Source organism: Phyllostomus hastatus, unplaced genomic scaffold (assembly GCF_019186645.2).
Source record: "Phyllostomus hastatus isolate PE091 unplaced genomic scaffold, TTU_PhHast_1.1 phas_contig_34, whole genome shotgun sequence".
Lineage (NCBI taxonomy): Eukaryota > Metazoa > Chordata > Mammalia > Chiroptera > Phyllostomidae > Phyllostomus > Phyllostomus hastatus.
The window spans coordinates 60,958,116-60,977,845 of NW_025333857.1; the positions used below are offsets into that span (position 1 = coordinate 60,958,116).

The window sequence follows — 19,730 nt, forward strand, 5'->3', positions numbered from 1 at the left end:
ATCCCAGGCCAGAGGGGTGGGAGGGGCCAGGCCTCAGCTCTAGGAAGACAGGGCTGGACTGAGTTCTTGACTGAGTTGACAGAAGGCCCCCAAAGCATCTGGTTAAACATTGGGCCACCTGCTTCTCCAATGCCAAGGCTGAGCCAAGGCCAGGGCTGGTGCTTAACCCTCTCTTGGCCTGGTTTCTGTAAGCAGCACAGATCTCTGGGAGTGTGCTGGGCACCGGGTGGAGGAATCCCCGAGTCCTGCTAGGGAGCCAGGTAAATACAATGCAGTGTGTGGGAGCTCTGGGGGGAGTTCAGAGGCCTGCAGGGGCAGGGGGGTGAGGGTGGCAGGTGAGGGTTATAGGGCCCCCTAAGAGGAAGGATTTAACAGGGAGAGCAACACAGAGCAAAGAGGGACTTGTCCCTGGCTCTGCCACTGACACGCCAGAGAGCTTTGGGCAAGTCGTTTCCCTTTTCCTAACCTGTGTCCTTCCTGTACAAAGAGATGAATGATTTTCCATAGTTGCTCTGAGGTTTCAGTAAGAATGTACAGAAAGACGGTCCCTGACATACAATGGTTCGACTTAGGATTTTTTGACTTTATGATGGTGAAAAAGCACTAGGTATCCAGTAGAAACCATACTTTGAATTGTGTATTTTTATCTTTTCCCAGAACAGTGACATGCGGTAGGGTACTTTCCCATGATGCCGGGCAGCAGCGGGGAGCGGAGTTCCCAGCCAGTCACAGGGTTGCGAGGGTGAACAGCCGACACTCTACAGTGTAGTATTAAATTAATTTTAGACTTTCAACATATTTTCAACTTACTATGAATTTATTGGGCTATAGCCCTATCATAAGTCTAAGAGCCTGTATTTGAAAGTGATTCATAAATTGTAAAGATTTCTCTAAAAGCCAAAATAGAGTCCTAACCAGTGTGGCTCAGTGGGTTAGGCATCGTCCTGAAAACCAAAAGGTCGCCGGTTTGATTCCTGGTCAGGGAACGTGCCTGGGTTGTGGGTGGGGTCCCGGTTGCTCTCGATGGATGATTCTCTCACACGTGGATGTTTCTCTCCTTCTCTCCCTCCCTCCCTTCCCCTTTCTCTAAAAATAAATAAATAAAACCTTTCTTTTAAAAGCAAAATAAAAATCCCTAGATGATCTTCAAAATTCCTTTCAACTCTGAAGTTCTGCAATCTGTCATATATTTTCTAACCCTACGACAAGAATTACCCTCCCATTTCTCAGATGAGAAGACAGGAACGCAGAGGTGGGCAGGGGAGGCTGTCCGTGGAGAAAGCAGTGGTGGACAGCAGAGCCAGAGCCGAGGGCTTGAAACCCGAGACTCTGAGCTGTAAGCCCGGGTGCTGTCTGCGGGGGGCAGGCTGCCTTTTCCCGTTGTAGACCCAGCAAGTGAACGGGTGCTTCCTTAACTGCCCTTAAAAGGGTTAAGGACTGTTGGTCTTTCACACTTTAGCGTGTGTTGATTTCATTTATCAGCTTGCTGTCTACCTCCTACTTCACAGTGATGAGCCACATCGAAGGGATTTCGAGAAAAGTGCAGAGGCAGGAGACCTGTGCAGGTTGGAATGTGATGAGCAGTTTGTAGGGACTTTTGCACCAGGCTTCCAACCTGGGTCAGAATGTGTACAACGCTGGATGTTTGGAACCTGTCCTCGATTCTAAAATGGCACCTTTTAGTCAAGAACAGCGGGCCCCCCACGTTTGAGGGAGGGACACAGGAAGGGAAGGCATTTGGGGAAACTCAGAACAACTTAAAAGCTGCCTGGACCCTGCAGGAGTGCATCTCCAAGGCCCCACTAGAGGGCAGCAGAGCACCGCGCCACGGTGGCCCCAGGGCACCTCACAAAGGAGGCTTTGTCAGACGCAGCCACGCTCTTTCCATACATTTTTTTTCTGAGCTTGGGCACTGGGCAGGGGCTGACCAGCCTGATTTTGTGGAGAGGGATGAGCAGGCCTTCAAGAAATGCTCTTTGAGGGAGCGAATAAAAGCAACATGGAGCAATCAGGGGACCCTCCCATGCACATGGCCTGCTCCTGGTCCAGCCCCTTCCATCCACTCCTCCCTTCAATCCCAGCCATCCTCCCTGGGAAAAGCCTGCCCTGACTCCCTGGGGCCTCAGAATAAAGACTGAGCTGCCCCGCTGAGACCCAAGGTCATTCGGACTGTATCATCTGCTGATCCCTGTGGTTGTCCCTCTCCACACCCCACTGCCCCCTACCCCTGCATCCTGTGCTCCAGTCCAGAAGCTTTCCTGGGCTTCTGTTCCATTCCTCTAGACATTGTTCCTGCTGTTCCCTCTGCCAGGAGTGCTGTCTTCTACCTGGTGGGCTTGTCCTGCAAGTCTTCTCATAGAAAGTCTTGCCTATCACCCTCTTCCCACCAGGCCAGGCTGGAGTTGTGTTTGTCCCGGCAACCTCCAGGGCTTCCCTCTGTTGTAGTGCTGATGACACTGCAGTGCTGATTCAGTGCTGTTCAGATTGGTCTTCCTGTCCGTTGGGAGCAGGGACTGTGCTGGCTTCATCCCTGCAGTCTCAGAGCTCCTGCACACAGTAGGAGCTCAGCAAGTGTTGGTCGGAGAAGAGAAGGACCTGGGAAGGAAGAAGGGAGGCTGATGATCTCTCCCCAGCTGCCATCTCCCCTCCCTCCCTCCTTTCAAGGCTAACCACAAACGCTTAGCTGCGTGATGTAAGCATCTCTGCAGGGACTCATATATCATGGAGAACGTCAGCCCCTGTCAGAACAGAGCTGCTCTCCAAAGTGCCCAGAAGCTGGGTGACACTCTCCCAAGCCCCAGCCAGGCTTGCAGAGGAGTCTGGGGCTCACCCTGCCAGACAGCCTTGCACTGAACTCAGGTGGGACAGAGATGAGTAAAAAGACCAGGGAGGAAGGACGTTCTCAGCTGATGACATGGCTCGCATCTTGCATTGTCCCACTTGTGCCCCTGGGGTGGAGGAGAAGACAGATGGATCCAAGTCCAGTTGTGAAATTTTCCAAAGAAAGCTTGCTGTAATCTTTAATTAAACGTGAATGTAGGCCATAGGACTCATTTCACAAAATCCTACAAAGCAGGGACTGTAGGGAATCACTGACTTTACTTCTATTCAGTTCCCTACCCCCATTTCACAGATGGGAAAACTGAAAGGAGGGGCAGTACAGGCTGGAGCAGCACTTGCATTGGTGGTGAAGAGCCGTGATTTTAGGAAGAAATGGAGAGAGTCACAGTAACCCATGGGTGCTGCTGGGTCACTCCTTCCCCTAAATGCCTGGCTCCTCTCCTCTGTGGCCTCACGGGGCTTCTCTGCGGCATCTGGCAGGTACCGGCAGTCAAGACAGGCTTCCTGCTTGACAAGGAGCTTTGTGAAGGGAGAGATCAACCCCCAAGGCCCAGCTCAGGGCCCTGCACGGAGGCTCACCCGCTGTCTGTCTGATGGAGGTCCCTGCAAGAGGAAGCCAAGTTGATCGTTTGGTGAAGATGAGCATCATGGGTGGTTGTGAAAGGACTCGGGGCTGTGGAAACTCCCTGTTGTTGCCGGGATCTCAGCTCTTCTCCCTGGAAATGTAAGCAGCTTTCCCCTGAGTCAGTCTACCCACTGTTCACCCGGGAATGACTTACCTATGAGCTGGATGGTTTCCTCTAAAAACAATCATGTTGACGTGTAAGAATGTTACAGGGGCCTTGAGGGTCCTCTCTTGCACAAGGATGCCTCATGTGTCTAGAACCTTCTGAGTCAGAGGGATGGGAGTTAATGTTCATTGAACACTTGGGTACTTCTTCTACTTCTTTTTAATTAGTTTTGAAAGCAACCTTCTGGGACTGACACTATGATCGTCCCCGTTTTACAGATGAGAAAACTGAGGCTCAGAGATGTTCAGTAACTTGCCCAAGGTCACACACCCACTAAGTGATGCGGGAATCTGACCGCTGCCAAAAACTTGGGTTGTGCCCTCTATACTCTGCAGCCCTTTTCTGTGAGCTGTTCTGCAAAGCTGAACTTGGATAACTGAAGTCGGCCTTTGAAGTGCACACTCGCCTTAATTTAACCATCTCTGTTGAAACGTGCTCCCCTATCAGCTTTCACACTGCCTGCCCTCTCCCCTGGGGCGCATTGAGCGATACTTTAAGGCGGTGGCGGTGCTCCACCCCTGGCATCGGGATCGCCGGGAGATTCCAGGCCCTGCCTCCAGAGATGCTGATTAATTGGTTTGGGGGTGGAGCCAGGGCAGAGTTTTAAAGCTCCCCAGATGGATCTACTGCACAACCAGTGTCAACAACTTCGGCTTTCAAGTTTTCCTGATGACCGAAGTCATCTGATCCAGTGTGTGACTTGGGCTCTCTTCTGACAGTGGTTGCTTAGATCTCGATGGGCATTTTGAGACCTCTGTCTGCTTCTTCCAGGACATCCATCCTTCTGAGGGGCTGTCTCACTGTGCTCCCCACGGTCCCTCTGTTCAGCCTGGGATCCACTGAGAAATCACAGGCTGAAGCGGGCAGAACTGCACCGAGACCCTGCCTGTGGAGACCATGGGGTCCATTAAGAGTTTTCCAGATTTTTCTTTCATTCTAGTTTTTCTCCACACTGGTGACAGTAAGCAGCCCAATGGGAAGATGCAGCTGCACATTCAATTGGAATGTTGATTAAGCACACCCAAAGCACCCACTATGTGCTGGGTCATAAACTGGACACTAACAATCCACTGTGTTGTTTGGTTGTGAGCACAGAGTGGCTACATCCTCTCCCAGGAAGCCCTCCTGGTTGGGATGACAGCCCTCCTCTGGGGACCTACACTCCCCCACACCTACCAGTCCCATGACCTTAATTCATTTGGCTGGTTTGGCGTGTGGGGACATGAACATCATCTGTCTGCCTCAGAGAACTCTCCAAAGTGGATAAGGGCATGTCTGTTAAAATGCACTACTTGTAGCAGCTGAACCCAAATGCCATGAGAGCACAGGCAAGGAAAGGGAATTCTGGCCAGAGACCAAGGGCTGGGGAATCTTGGAAGGCTTCCTGGCGGAGGTGGCACTAAGGCTTTAAAAGATGGAAAAAAATTAAGGCAGGAATGAGGGCAAAGAAGAGCCTTTCAGGCAAAGGGAACAGCATAAGCAAAGGTCCAGAGGTGGGACAAGGTGAAGAGCAAACTTTCTCAGCAGGATGGGAAGCCAGGAAGACTGGTGGGATCATACTCCAAACTGTCCAAAGCCAGAAGCTTCCATAGAGGCCCAGGGAATGGTCCTGGCTGGGAACTTGTCTGCACTAACTCTTCTGGAGGAGCAGAGTCTGAGGATTCTCCAGAGCCCCGTCCTATGATTTTCTGGCTCTTCTCAGGAAAATCCACCCACCTTATCAGCAAGGGGGATGCTGAGTTTCTGAGGCCTGGGTGGGTGCCAGACTCCACTGCTGACTCAGCTCTCAGGCAGCTGAGGACCTGGCATGCGGGGCTGGGGGCTTAAGAGCCAGTCCCCAGGAGGTAATGGGAAGCATGTCTCCCAGCTGTGTTACCCAATGGAGACCGCCCCCACTCCACCCACACCAGAGCCTCAATGTTCCTGAATGTGGATGAGGAGGACAGGGGCCAGAGGTCCCTAAGACTCTGCCTACTCCAGGATTCTGGGATTTCCGGGAGAAAATACTGTCCCTGTCTCCCTGGGAGAGATTGAGGGGGGACACAGCCCCCACAATCCCAGGACTCTGTCTCTGAGATAGCCATTTCTCTCATCAAGCCGACAAGGATTTGATTAGCACCCATTTCTAGGGCTCTGCTTCATTTCCAGCCCAACTATCAGGACCCTTCTCCTGTCCAATTTCCATCAGCTGGACCCTGTGTCCTCTTCCCAGAACCAGAAGGGGCTGGATTCTCTTAGCCTTACCTCTCCCCTGGCGCATGTGCCCCCTTTGGCACTGCTATTACTACAGTCATACTAGCCTGTCTGCTGCTACTACTATAGCTGCTGATAGGGGAACTCAAGAGTTAAAAATTGTAGCTTCAGTTATAGTTGATAAGCTTAAGTAATCAATGCATGTGGAAAGCTGGTATTCCAGGAACTGGAATGCATGACCTACTGATCCCAGGAAGTCCACAGGCAATTCAACTTTTGTACCCCAGGGGCCCTGCAAGCCTTCGAGATGGTATCTGAGCCATTGTGTTTCTCAGAGGGAATGTCTGTGATTCAGACAGAGAATTGTTGATCGGCAGATAAAGACATGAGGTACCTCACACTCCTCCTTGTTAATCTGTTCCAGAACTCCTGATGAGTGCTGAACAAGTGACGCGTGATGAAGCATTTTCTCTTGCTGGGCGTCGTGGTGACTCATACACATTCTAGCAAGTGCGCTGAGTCCCAGGCAAGCGCCAGGGTGCTAAAACATTTTTCTCATCAATATGTGACCAGTATAGTTCTGGTTGTTTGCTTAGTTTGTTCTATAGATTCAGTTGTTGATAGCTGTGAATTGGAGGGTTATCAGCTGGGAGCGGGAAGGGGGAGAATGGAGGGAAAGGTACAGGGATTAAGAAGCATAATTCATAGGTACAAAATAGACAGGGGGATGTTAAGAATATTATAGGGAATAGAGAAGCTGAAGAGCTTATATGCATGACCCGTGGGCATGAACTAAGGTGGAGGGGATTGCTGTAGAGAATAGGGTACCAGGCAGAGGGAGGCAAAGGAGGAAACATTGGAACAACTGTAATGGCATAATCAATAAAATATATTTTTTTAAAAATGTGATGAGTTCAGGGTTTGACATGTTTTGAAGCCAATGAGTATCAAGGTGTGACTGTACTAGGAAAATCGCTGCTGGACTGCAACTCTTACCTGATTAACCTTTTTCCAAACCCTCTTTTACCCTTTCCTTCTCCCTCTGAAAAGGTCAGCTTGAGATGGGCTGTCAAGTTGCATTTTAGGGTACATAACGCACCCTCTTCTCAGACCGCTGACATCTGAATAAAGCGCCCATAAAGATTCAATCCTTGTCTCTACTTACTGGTGCTGGTAGTGACAGGCAGCACGAATTCCTACTTTTCCAGTTTCACTGCCACTGTTTACTGGTACATGGAGCACTTCTACTACCACCACCACCAGTATTTCTACCACTTGATTACTACTAGCACTTCTACCATGACTACCACTAGTACCCTACCACTCCATTACTACTAGTGCTTCTTACTACGACTACCACCACCAGCACTTCTAGTAGTACCTCTACTACTGTTACCGCTATAACTTAGACTACTAATACTCTCACCATTACTGCTACTACTAGTGATCATACTGCTAGTATTTTTATACTAGTAGTATATACTACCACTGTTTCTGCTACAATGATGAACTACTTATTTACTTCTACTTCTCATAACAGCAAACATTAATGATTATATTGGGTTGGCCAAAAAGTCTGTTCAGTTTTTTTTTTTTTTTTGTAAAATAAAAGACACATTTCTCATTTTCACCAATAACTTTATTGATTTGGATATTTTGAGTATATTGGCTATCTCTTGCTATTGACCTCTAGTGGGTAGAGGCCAGGAGTGCTTCTAAGTATTTTCCAATGCATAAGACAGCCCCAAAGCAAAGAATTATTTGGCCAAATGTCAATAGTACCAGAAAACTTTGCAAACCACCTTTGACACGTTTGATCAGTCACAGCACCTTCTCCACACACTGCACAAATCTTTTTTGTTTCAGTTGCATATTTACCATTCTTGAAATAATAAAGCATTATATGCCATAAATGTATATTTCTTTCATCTTCAATATTAAAATGGCTACACACAAAATCCAAAATCCCCAATTTTGACAAGTTTTTTCAAATGCATGCTGATATGACGGCTGTCACAAAACAGTCTAACAAAATTGTTTTGAATGAAGTTAAAGACAATTAAGCACTACTACAGCCATCTTGCAGAAAAAAACAAATGAAGTTTTTGGCCAACCCAGTACACAATGGTCTAGGGACTGAGCTAAGCACAATCAACTGATGTATTTAATCATAGCAGCAGTCTTCTGTGGTATAAATATTCTCCCTGCGTTATGGGTGGGGAACCTGAGGCTTACAGGAGCTAAGTAAGTGCCTAAAGTCATAAGGACTGTAAGAGGCTGAAGCAGGATCTCAACTGGCAATGTGACTGTGGCGGCCACGTCTGAGATCTAGAATCCTGCCCCTCCTCTGTCCATTGTCTGGTTTCCTGGATACATCCTTGGCTTATCTTGAGTCTTCAGGAAAGGGGTCTCTGAAATTGAAGAAGAAAAGGGGACCTACGTTTTGCAAGGTTTCCCTACTGTTCGCAAGATTTCTAGAATGCCATGAGCAATGCAAATAGTAGATACTCAATGCAGATATGGTTTGGATTAGCTGGATCCCAACAACAACCCTTTAAGGCAGGGAGAAGGATGCAGATGCTACAGCTGAGACTCTCAGAAGAGCTGTGATCTCCCCAGAGGTAGGGTTGGGACTGCATGCCTGAACTGTCTTTTCGTGACCTTGGATACAACATGAAGCATTCACCCCAGCCACAAACTCTTTCATGTGCATTGCACTTTATAGTTTACAAAGCTCACACATCTGTCATGTGATTTCATTCTCACAATAACCCTTAGAGGGAGTGATCAACTCCACTGCATAGACAAAGAAACTGAGCTTAAATTAAGGCGGCTTTTGAGGGGCTCCTGGGGAGTCAGTGGCAAACCCAGGTTTTGAACCAACGCATCCTACCCTCCAAGGCCTGAAAGTAGGGGCCTCCTAGCTGGAAGAATCCAAGAGGCCTCTCTTGGGACGGCCCCCATTCCCTGCTCTGCCCAGCTACCTCAGCCCCTGTGGTAGGCGAGCCCTCAGCCCAAAGGGGCGGAGACAACTGGTTATTTCCAGCCTGGTACTTAAGGGCTGGCCAGGGAGTGGGGTGTGGGCTGGTCAGAGGGCTCTGTGCTCCCAAGAGGGTCTGGCCTTTGGCTACTGAGACCTAGGCAGGGGGTCAGGGATTTCTGTCCAAACCGCCTAGGCTAGCCAATGCTGGGCAGGTTTCCCAGGAGAGGGCAGGCCACTCCCTCCCCAAAAAGGTAAGATATAGGTAGCCAAGACGCACACAGGCAGCTCATTCAGCCCCCTCCAGCTCAGCTGACCCTGTTCTGGGCTGTGGCCCAAGCTGAGGCACTACCCCTGCTGCTCCCGAGAGATGGAAAGAGCAGACAGCGGTCCAGGTCCCGATAGGGGCTTAACGCAGCCATGGGGGCCTGCAGATCAGTTAAGAGCAAACACATTATGCTCTGAGAACTTCTCTCGTGCAACCCTCCCTCCTAGCAGGTCTGCAAGGTAGAAGTTGCCACCCCACTGCCCCTGAGAAATGCTATTGCCACACCGACCCCCTTTCAAAGCATCAAGCGTTTCCTGCCTCAGGACCTTATGCATGCTGTTCCCACCGCCTCGGTGCCGTTCCTTGAGTTCCTCACAGAGTTGCCTCCTCTGTCTCCAGGACTGAATTTAAAAAGCCACCTTTCAGTGATGTCTTGCCTAATGCCCCTGATGAATGAGTTCCCCCTACCCCACACACACCACCTTGTCAGTCACCCTCCTCTGCTTCCTCCCCAGCATTTGTATTGGTATTTTTGTTTTGTTGTTGAATATCTCTCTTCCCTGAGACAGCAAGGACAAAGCCTAGTTTATTGACCATCATGTCCCCAAGGTCCAGCAGAGGGCCTGACACCCAGAACAAACAGTTATCACATGCACAAGGAAGGGAAAGGAAGGCACTTGCCCAGGTCCTCATTGTTGGAGGGCATCGTCAGCATCCTAACTCAGCTCTGCCTCTTTCCAAGGGCACCACCGTGCTTCACGGGCATGCTCAGTGTGGACGCGTTGTCGGCCCACCCCCTGCACTGTTTCTTCCTCGGCCGGAGGCACACACAGGGCTCGGGGCTTTCTCTAACTCCTCTCGCAGGTCCTCCAGCTTCTGCTTGCACATCTCCGAGGCGCAGGTTGCTCACGGCATCACCCACTGCAATGTTAGACGCTTCTTCCTGATGCCACGTGACCTCCTGAACGACAGGATAGGCTGTTCTTCCCAATTCTCACGTGCTGAAAAGGAAGAATTTCTATCATTAGCACAAGGCTTTAGGCTTCAACAATGTACTTTGCTGTTTGCTTGTTTCCTAAGGCCCAACTGTGCGCCAGGCCAGTGGTCACAAAGGAGAGAGCCAAACAGCCTCAGTGTCTGCCTTCTCGATGATGCTGAAGGCCTGTGATGTCCTCTGAGCCACAGAACAGCCCTAGTGTTGGTGGAAGGGCACGTGCTGTAGATCTGAGGCTTCTGGAGCCTTACTGCACACACACAGCACCCAAGATCTTAAGACACGGATTCAGGTACCGAGATTCTGGACAGAGTGTCTGCTTGTGGCACAAGCCCTCAGGAGATGCCGCTGCTGCTGGTGCGTGGACCAACCACACTTTGAGGAGCAGGGTATAGGCCCAACTGATGAAGGAGGCCCAGAGTGAGTAAGGGACTTGCCCAGGGTCACCCGGCCAGGCAGCAGGGGCTGCGAAGGGACCACCTGACTCCTCGAGCCAGCACTCTGGAATTCGCAGTGCAGGCCGGGCTCACTGTGCCTTTGTGAGACGGCATACCTGAACTCACCCAGGCTGCCTGCCCCTGCCCGTGAATAGCGGGCCTCTTTCCTTCCTGCACCAGGCTGGGCAGGCGTGAGCCCATGGCCGCCCCCTCCCCTGCACACACACTCACACACCCTGGACGGCCCGCCTGCTCTCCCTGTTTGGGGAAAGTCAACAAGAGCATTTGAAAAGTCTTTCTGTGTGGAGAATCTGTTTGTATAGGGGGAGGAAGTGGAGAGCCGGCCAATAGGTAGAAATATTAATGAAGCTTGTTATAAAGGGCCCATTCACGGCTCTCCGAGTAAATAGGGCTCTTGTCGGGCTGCCACGTTATCTGCCAAGTTCAAGAATGTGGTTTGAAAAAATAGAATTTAAAGGGGTGAGGTGGAGCCTTAAATGGCTGGCCTGCTGGCACTGGAGCCAACTACAGGCTGAGCCTCTGCTGAGGGGCTGGGGCTGGGGGCACCGGGGTGCTGGGTCTTGGGGTGAGGGTCTGCCCAGGGACAAGGGCTGGGGAAGGAGGCCCCTTGGAGGGGTCTCAGAGAATCCCACGCACTGACGTGGAAGGCCTGGTGCCTTCCCTTCTCCCCTTGGTGTCCGGCCCACAGCTGCAGCTCCTCCACGCAGCCCCCCCACCCCGGGGGTGCGGGTCAGGAGTGGGACAAGGCTGCAGGGACAGTTCGGCCCTTGTGTACCTGAACTCCCCACGAGTCTTGCCCCTCGGGGTATTGGTAATGGGGGTCTTAGGTGGCAGAGCGAGGACTTCTTAGTAGCTCTCAGCTATAATGCGCTGCCAATCCACAAACCCCAGCCATCTTCTCTTGCCTCTTGCTCTACTTTACAAATCGTTACCCAAACAAGATGTAAGAAAGGGCAGAAAAGGCCGAGACGTGCAACCCCGTCCTTCCACATGGGGTGAATTCTGTGACCATAGACGGGGAATCACGAACTCGAGGCCACGCAGCGAGCCTTTAGCAGAACTGGGGCTGCTTCCCCCGTTTCCTGGTTGGGTCGGGTCCCCAGGACTGAGGACGGCGCCTGGCACAGAGGAGGCGCTTTGCCACCTCACACGCACGATGCCTTATTTTTAACCCTGGACTTGCAGCAACGTATAATCCAGCGTCCTGTCCCACCCCGCCTGCCCCCGGCCAGCTCTGTGGCCTTGTGTAGGTGACTTGGCCTCTCTGAGCCACAGCTTTCCCCCACATTGTAAAATGGGGTCACCGGGCCCTGCCCCTCCCGTTTCAAAGACTCAGGGAGAGGATGTTGGTGAGGCGCCCAGCACTGTGCCAGGATCTCCGTGGGTGGCCTGCACCAGTGGCCACGGGCATTTCTTTTTCTGTCCCGGCCTGTGGCGCAGGGTGGTGTCTCCAGGAAGGCTGTTCCCTGGGCTCTACGTTTCAAAGGGTGGTTTCCACTCAGGTCCTAGAAGGCTGCCCTGTGCTGCGGGTCACAGGACACTGGTGATCGGGAGCCAGGGGCTTCTGCCGTGGACGACAGGGCGCGGCACACCCACACCGGTGTGTGAACTATCGCAAGGGTCCACGAAAAGGCCCTGCAGGGAGCTGTGGCGAGAAGCTGACCTGCCGTCTCCTCCCCAAGTGCCTGCTCAGAACCCGCCTGCCGGATAAGGGTTAACCCGTGTGTGGGGAGAACATTTATATTGGCTTTTCTTTGCATATAAAAGGGGGGAAATTCCTATAAAGCAAAAAGGAAATAATCAATGCAAAAACTAAATGGAAACACTTTTTCACAGGTTCTGCCAGGAGCTTGCTGTGTAACCTTGAACAGTGGAGACTTAGGGAAGTTTGGAAAGCAGGCAGTCAGCAGCATCCCTTGAAGGGGAGGTGGTGGGGGACATTGTCACAACCGTAGGCTTCGGGGCTCACAGGCCAGGGTTCAGCTGGGCTCCGCTCCTCACTATCTGTGTGACCTTGGGCAGTGGCTGGCCCTCTCTGGGCTTCCATTGTTTGATGTGCACGAGAAAAGAGGAGAGAGGGTTAACGCATGTGAAGGCCCTGGCACCTCATGGATGCTCATTAAATGTCAATTTCCTTTCCTTTCTGGGCCTCTTGGCAGGCCGAGGGGAAGTGTCTGACAGGTCGCCCCAGCCAGACCTGAGAGAGACACAGCTCTGCAGGCCTCGGCGCCTGCACAGCAGCCCCGTGCTGACTGTGTCTTCGCTGCCCTTTACAGTTTGCAAAGCGTTTGCCTCCTCACCAGCAGAACCTCCGCAGAAACCCGTGGGGCCAGCCAGGCAGTGTTTACTCCCCAGCGCGCTGAGGCTGGGAGAGGGTGAGGGACTCAGACGCCGAGATGTCAGACAGGGCCCAAGTCCGTCTCCACTTTTTCATCTCTTCAGCAAATATTGGTCAGGGTTTGTTATGTGCCAGGCACTATGTTGAGCATGGGGGATACAACTGTGAGTGAAACCAGACACAGATGGATGATGGATGGATGGATGGATGATGGATGGATGATGAATGGGTGATGGGTGGATGGATGATGGATGGATGGATGGATGGATGGATGGATGATGGATGGATGAAAAGAGGAATGAATGGATGCGTGAAAGAGGAAAGAATAACTGGTCTCTTGCGGGCGGCCTCCTTGTCTGTTCTTTCCACCCCCGGGCCCCCCACACTGAGGACGGGGCCTGGCATGGAGGAGGCACTGGCACCTGCCACACAAGGGCTATGGGCTCAAACCCCGGGCTGCTTGGCCACACGATTTTCTAGTTGCGTGACTGAGGGGAAGTTACTCACCTCAGAGTGCCTCCGTTTCCTCATCTGTATACCAGGGCGACAATATTGTATATGTTGTTGTGAGGACGAAAAGAGTTAATACATGAAAAGCCCTTAGACCAGCACTGTGTCTGGTGCCTAACAGTAAGCACCAAGTAAGCATCGGTCATCGTTATTTTTCTGATTTCACATTTCAGCTCCTTCCTGTCTCCTAAAGGGGACAGCGAACCCTCTGAAGGCCGGGCTCCGGGTGCTCTGCCGGGGGTGCCTCCTAGGAAAAGTATCTGTGATGCTGTGACATGTGAGGGTTCTGAGTCCAAATCAGGGTCAGGAAGCAGGGTGCATGTTGCAGTCGGCCGAAGGCTGAGGGAGGCAGGATGGCAACGTGGTCAGAGCTTCGGGCTGGGAAGGGCAAGGTCACATTTCTATTCTAGCCCTGCCATGGCCCTCCCCACACAGCGCCGCCTCCTTCCAGCCAGGGCCTCCCCAGTTAGACGTCAAGGGAGATGGTCTTCTGCAGGCCATTCAAGTCCACAGACGAAGGCCACATAAGTCGGGCAATCTTCGGCTCCTCATCCTCAATTTTCCCTTCTTTGAACGGATTTTTCCAGATCGGAAAAACTGAGCCTTTGCTAGCTTTGGAATACACGCTCTCTCTCTCTCTCTCTCTCCCTGTCTCTCTCTCCCTCTGCCCTCTGAAATGCTGCGTCAGCGTCAGCTAGTGGTTGAGGATGGCACCAGATGGAGTGCTCATTAACGCCCCTGAGGAGTGGCCCAGGGTCCCCCCAGGTCACCTCCCCAGAGTACACAGGCTGCACTTTCTCCCCAAGGGCCGCTGACTGTCCCACCTTGTCCCGGCCCTGCGATTTATAGGAGCCAGTGGTTGACACCGGTTCCCGCCCGGCATGGGCTCGTGGGCCCGTGGACTCCGTCGGATGCCAAGAGCCACAGAGACAGCTCCCGTCCGCCTGCCCCTCGCTCTGTAAGTGAGTCACTGGGGTTTGGAGTGGGCCACCCTGGGGGTGGCTCCTTGTTGGAATAAGACAGTCACCCTCGAACAGAGCAGGCAAAGATGGCATGCCAAACCCTTAGCTTGGCAAAGCTTCTGCACAGAGTGCACCAAGGCATCTCCCTTCAGCCAAGGAATTGCAGGCACTCGGCTGGTACCGCCCTCCGGGAGGCAGGAGCCCCACTCCTGCAGGTTGAGACGGGGAGACAGAGGCACAGCCAGAGGGGGCTGTTGAGGAGGCCACAGTCACACAGCAAGTCAGTGGCAGAGCTAGAACCCTGGAGACCGGGTTCACGGACCTCTAACACTCCCTTGTGGTTCTTCTGCTAAAGGAAAGGGAGCAGCCGAGGGCCGCCCCCACCCCCACCCCCACCCCCGGCTGCTAAAGCTGACCTACCCCTAGCTGGTCTTCATGGAGCCAGGCAGGTGCCTGAATGTGTGGATTTGGGAACACATTCCTGGGTCTCCCAAGCTTCTAGGCAAGCCAGTTTGAGGCCCCCTTTGTATGCCAGGCAGAGAGAGGGATATGGTAGAGGAGAAAGGCCCGGACTTTGCCACTGGGCACCACTGGGCTCCATTTTGGCTCTGCCACTAACAGGGTGATCACTGGCAACTTACTTAACCCCTCTGAGCCTCAGCTTCCTCGTCTGCAAAACAGGCAACACCACCCCTACATGGTGGCTCACTGCAAGGGCTGCGTGGTATCCGGTGACTGACACGCACAGCAGGCACTTAATGAATGTTAACTGCTACACAGCAGCGAGTTCTGCTCCAACTGGCTGGGGTGGCCTGAGTGGAAGGGGACAGGGACAGGACCCAGGTGTTATAGGTGACAGGGTCCTGTGCAGGAGCTGGAGTGCCATCCTTGAAGCACAGGCAGAAGAGCCTGGGGGCCGGAAGCCTGGTGGCTGCCCAAGTCACCACCTGCTGGAGAGCTCCAGGGGAAGTCTCCCCGCCCTCCAGGACCCAGGTTTCCCTGGGCAATGGCGCTGTGCCAGAGGACTGAGCTTCTGCAGCAGACTCTGGGCTCACCCAGTTCTCGGGGCGAGGGCAGCCCCCACCCTGGGGCTGCTCCCTGCCTAAAGGACATTGTCCAAGGAGGTAGACACTGGGCACAGAGCATGCAAAACTGTAAGTGGGTGGGTGAGTGGGTGGGTGGGAAGGAGGAATTCGCCTGGGCCAGACCTGTCAGGCCGGGGCTGCTGTCTCAGGCCCCCAGGCTGATCGTCCGCCAGGCTGCAAAGGCCCAGGGCTCTCGGGCCAGGCCCAGGGGCTCGGGCCCAGCAAGCATCCTTCACGGCACTGGGAAGAGGGCCGGTGCCCCTCCCTGGAGCCTGGGCGTCCTGGGTGGCAGCCACTCCCCTGCATTTCTGGAGACTTGCAGGGTCTCCAGGAAGCAGGGGCACTCCGACAGGCCCTGGGCCTGGTGGGCCCTGCTGCTGGACGCCTCTCTCTGCCCAGCAACGGAGGCCACCTCTTCAGATTCACCTTCCTGCAGTGCCGCTCCAAGTCTGCTGTCTCCTCAGCTCAAACCCCTTAATGGCTCCCCAGGGCTTGAAACCAGCTTCAGATCCTGTGGCTCATGACAGAACTCCAGAGGGTCCCAGAAGCCTTGACATGGGTGCCAAATATTGGGCACATACATTGGTCAGGGGAGAATTCTGGAGTTTCATCAGATTCACGTAAAAAGCCACCACTGCGCAGACTGAAATCCAGGCTCTTGGTCAGCATTCAAGGCTTCCCCCTGCCCCCGTTGGTCCGGGCCTGGACTCCAGGTTTCAGCATCTGCCCCTTCTGGCCTCACTCAGGCCACCCCTGCCCATCAGACCTGCGGCTCCGCCCACCCGACCCCCTTGACATGCCCGTGCTGAGGTCCCTTCCTCCTCTTTTTCCCCTGACGTTTCCCCAACTGCTGGTGCTTCTCCCAGCCTCTCCTCGGGGCTCCCTCCTCTGTAGTCCTCCTCACAGCTGCCCCTCCCATGCACCTCGTAGCCTTCACGGCGCCCAGAACGTGCCGTCTCCTCCCTGGGCCTGTACAGCGGCCTCTGTCCTCGGCGCTGCCCTCCCCGCCTCCAGGCCTCTCGGCCGACCCCCCCAAGCCTGCTGTGCCACGCTCCTACCCCACATCTGCTATCTCCTTCCAGGGGAGTGGGGTCACGGGAGGGAGGGGAGACAGAGCAGGAGCAGAGCAGGGGGGGAAGGAGAGGCAGAAACGAGGGAGAAACGGGGAGGGAAAGAGAGACGTGGACAGACAGAAATGCCGAGCCAGAGCAAAAGAAACGAAGAAATATGTAGAGAAAGACTGACAAGGAAAAAAGGGAGGGGAGGAAGCAGGGAGACCAGGACGTGGAGGCAAAGGGAACTACAGAGAGAGGAAGACGGACAGAGACAGGAGAGGCAGAGAAACAGAGGCCACGAGAGGGAGCGAGAGCCAGAGAGAAGTGAGGCGCAGAGAGAAAAGGAGATGAGGCTGGGGGAGCCCTCAGCCTGTGCTGGAGGGTTGGCTTTCCACTGCCTTCCATCCCTGACATCCTGGCCTTCCTCCCCTCCTCCACGCAACTGATCCCCCCGGGGGAGCCAAGGAGGAGGGCCTGGTACCCGATCCTGCTGCTCGGGGCTCACCCCTCCCCACACTGGAGGCTCTGGCCCGGCTCCCTGTCCAAGACTCATATGAAAAGCTCCGAGGACCCTCATCCTTGCCTCCCGTTCCCCAAGAAGTGACCTTGGGCTGAGCTGGGGTGGGGGTGTCCCGGAGTTTTATCATCAGGGACTTCCAGGATCAGAAAGTCCAGCTGGCTTGCAGATAAGCTGTGTGATACTGGGCCAAAACCTTAACGTCTCTGGGCCTCTGGGGGAAGTCAGAGGGCACCTTCAGTGTTGTCTGGGAGGGACACCGGGAGGGTTGTGTTACACCCACCCCACCTGCCTGCTCCCAGGCCCAGCCCCACTCTCGGCTGATCTGGTTTCACCATATCTGTGACCGCCGCTCTGCAAGGCGGGAGAAGAAAAGGGCTGGGGCGAGAGCTCTGGCCATAGCACTCGGGAGCACGCGGCCCAGGGCCGATCTCGAATTCCGGCCTCACCTCTACGTTGGCCTCCACAGCTGCATCTGAGATGGGAGTTAAATTACCTGTCACTAGAAAGAGTCTGGTTAACTGTTCCTTGCCCGGGAGTGGGGCCTGGTCCCCGTAAAGCCAGGGGCTGGTGGGGAAGCCCGGCGGGAGCGTGAAGAAGAGTGAAAATAACGGCGCTAATAATGGTGGCGAACATGCACGGAGGTCTCACCTACCACTCTGCTCAGCTTGTACAACCTGGCCTCGATCACCAGCCCATGTGACACGGGCACTCTCCCGCTTCCCTCCAACAGTTAGGGAAACTGAGGCTTGGGGCCAGTAAATGGTGAAGCCAGGATTCAACTCCAGGCAGCCTGACCTCAGAGGACCCTTATTCCATTGAAGGACAGGACAAGGGGACAATTTTGGGGGGCCACCCCCATCCAGGCCACAGTCCTAGGCTCCCGGCCCTGTGCTAGGAACCCAGCCGCAGGAACCAGCAGCCCCTGCCCTTGAGGTGCTTGCCACCCAGAGAGAAGAGTTATGCAGTGAGCAGAAGATTTGCCCCTTAAATGAGCCCCTACTATATGCCAGGCTCTGCAGGGTGCAGCTCCAGTGCAAGCTCGGCACCACATTGCCTGGGCTTGAATTCACGTTCTAAGGCTTACCAACTGTGTGACCTTGGGCAAGTTCCTTAACCTCTCTGTGCCTCAGTTTCCTTGAGTTGTCATGAGGATGAAAAATACTGATTTTTAGAGTGGTCTCAGAACTATGCCTGGCATGTGCTGCAGGCTTAGACCTGCTACCCACCATCATCTTCATGACCATGACCATCATCATCATCTTCTTCATTTGGCCCATTTTGGAGACCATGTCGTTTCATCGACTCAGTAATTCTACGAGGCTGGTATGGTTATCCCCTTTTATGGATGAGGAGACTGAGGCCCAGAAAGGTAAAATGACTTTCAGTAAATTAGTAACAGGCTGAACCAAGATTTGAACCCAAGACTGTAGGAACATGAACCTGTGTTTTTAATCATCTTCGTTGTGTGTCAGAGAAAATAAACCTGCTTTCTTTCTTCCATCCTTCCTTCCATTCTCTTTCTCTCTTCTCTCCATCCCTTTCTTTCCCTCCAGCTGTCACCCCCCCCATCTCTCTCTCTCTCTCTCTCTCTCTCTCTCTCTCTCTCCCCCATATTCCAGGAATATTGACTGAGCATCTCCTACATGCCAAGTCCCGTGCAAGGGCTGGAATCCAGGAATCCTTGTGCTGCCCCCAGGCACCAGAAGGAAGTTTTCCCCTACTTTCTCCTGGGGCCTCCTCCCCTTCCCCAGCTGCATCTGCGGAGGGAAGACATATTTGGCTGGGCCCGGAAGGGTGGGTGGCTGGTCTCGCCTGAGGGGTGCCCGGCTCTGGCTCCAGAGGCTGGCGCCCTGCACACACACTGACTCCTGCTGTTCCCACTGGCTCTCTTCACACAGTGAGAAGGTGCAGTCCTCAGCCCTCAGTTAACTAGGTAAGACTTTATCTAGTGAAGCCTGTGAAAGGATGTTTGCCAGAAAGGGGTAGGCCACTGGGGTCACAAAAGGAAAGCTGCCCTGAGGCTGAGAAAGCAGAGGCGTTAACCACGGTCTGCTTGGGCCTGTGGGTGAGTGGGGTGGGGGGAAGGGGGCAGACGGGGTCCCAGAACCCAGTGGGGCCAGCATAAGAAGTGCATGGGCCAGACCTCATTCCTCCGGGGGTCGGGGCATGTATGAGAGGTCTTGCCATGTTCTTAGATGGGGGCCATGTCGGCTCTAGTCATTAGCCCTCTGCTCACTCATCCCTTCCTTCTGGAAGCTTCTCAGGCTGGGTTCCGGGTTCTCAGCTGGGTCCCCACCGCCCTTTGAGGCCCTATGGGTCACTCGTCACATGGACTGAAATTGCCTGGTTAGCTGCCTGCCTCATTCTCAGCTCTGGGTTTCAGGCCTCTGGTCGCTCTCCTGGAACTCTCTGCTCTGCCTGCTCCTTCACCTCGCCCGGGCTCTCTTCACGTGATCTGCTCGGAGGGGCCTTCCCTGGCTGCCCTATTGACACTAGCCTTGTGGGGATTCAGTAACACATCTGCAAATTTTCTGACCCTCCTCCTGGCACAAGGTGGGGTCTCTGTCCCTCCCTTTGAGTCTGGGTGGGTTTGTGATTGCTCTGAGCAATAGCGTACCAAGGGGCTTCTGGGGCTGGGGTGTAAAAGACCATGGAGCTTCTACCGTTCTTGCTAGAATACTTGTTCGGGAGCCCTGAACTGCCACGGGGAGTCCGACTACTCCGAGGGTCCTGTG

General features: G+C 53.7%; 1 long non-coding RNA gene across 1 annotated transcript; it reads left to right on the top strand.

The window, feature by feature from the left end:
• The first annotated feature begins 215 nt into the window (after positions 1-215).
• Positions 216-6,456, top strand: LOC123819571. The gene is made up of 3 exons (XR_006785841.1): positions 216-260; positions 3,322-3,565; positions 6,250-6,456. It is a non-coding gene; the product is annotated as an uncharacterized LOC123819571 (long non-coding RNA).
• Positions 6,457-19,730: the final 13,274 nt, after the last annotated feature.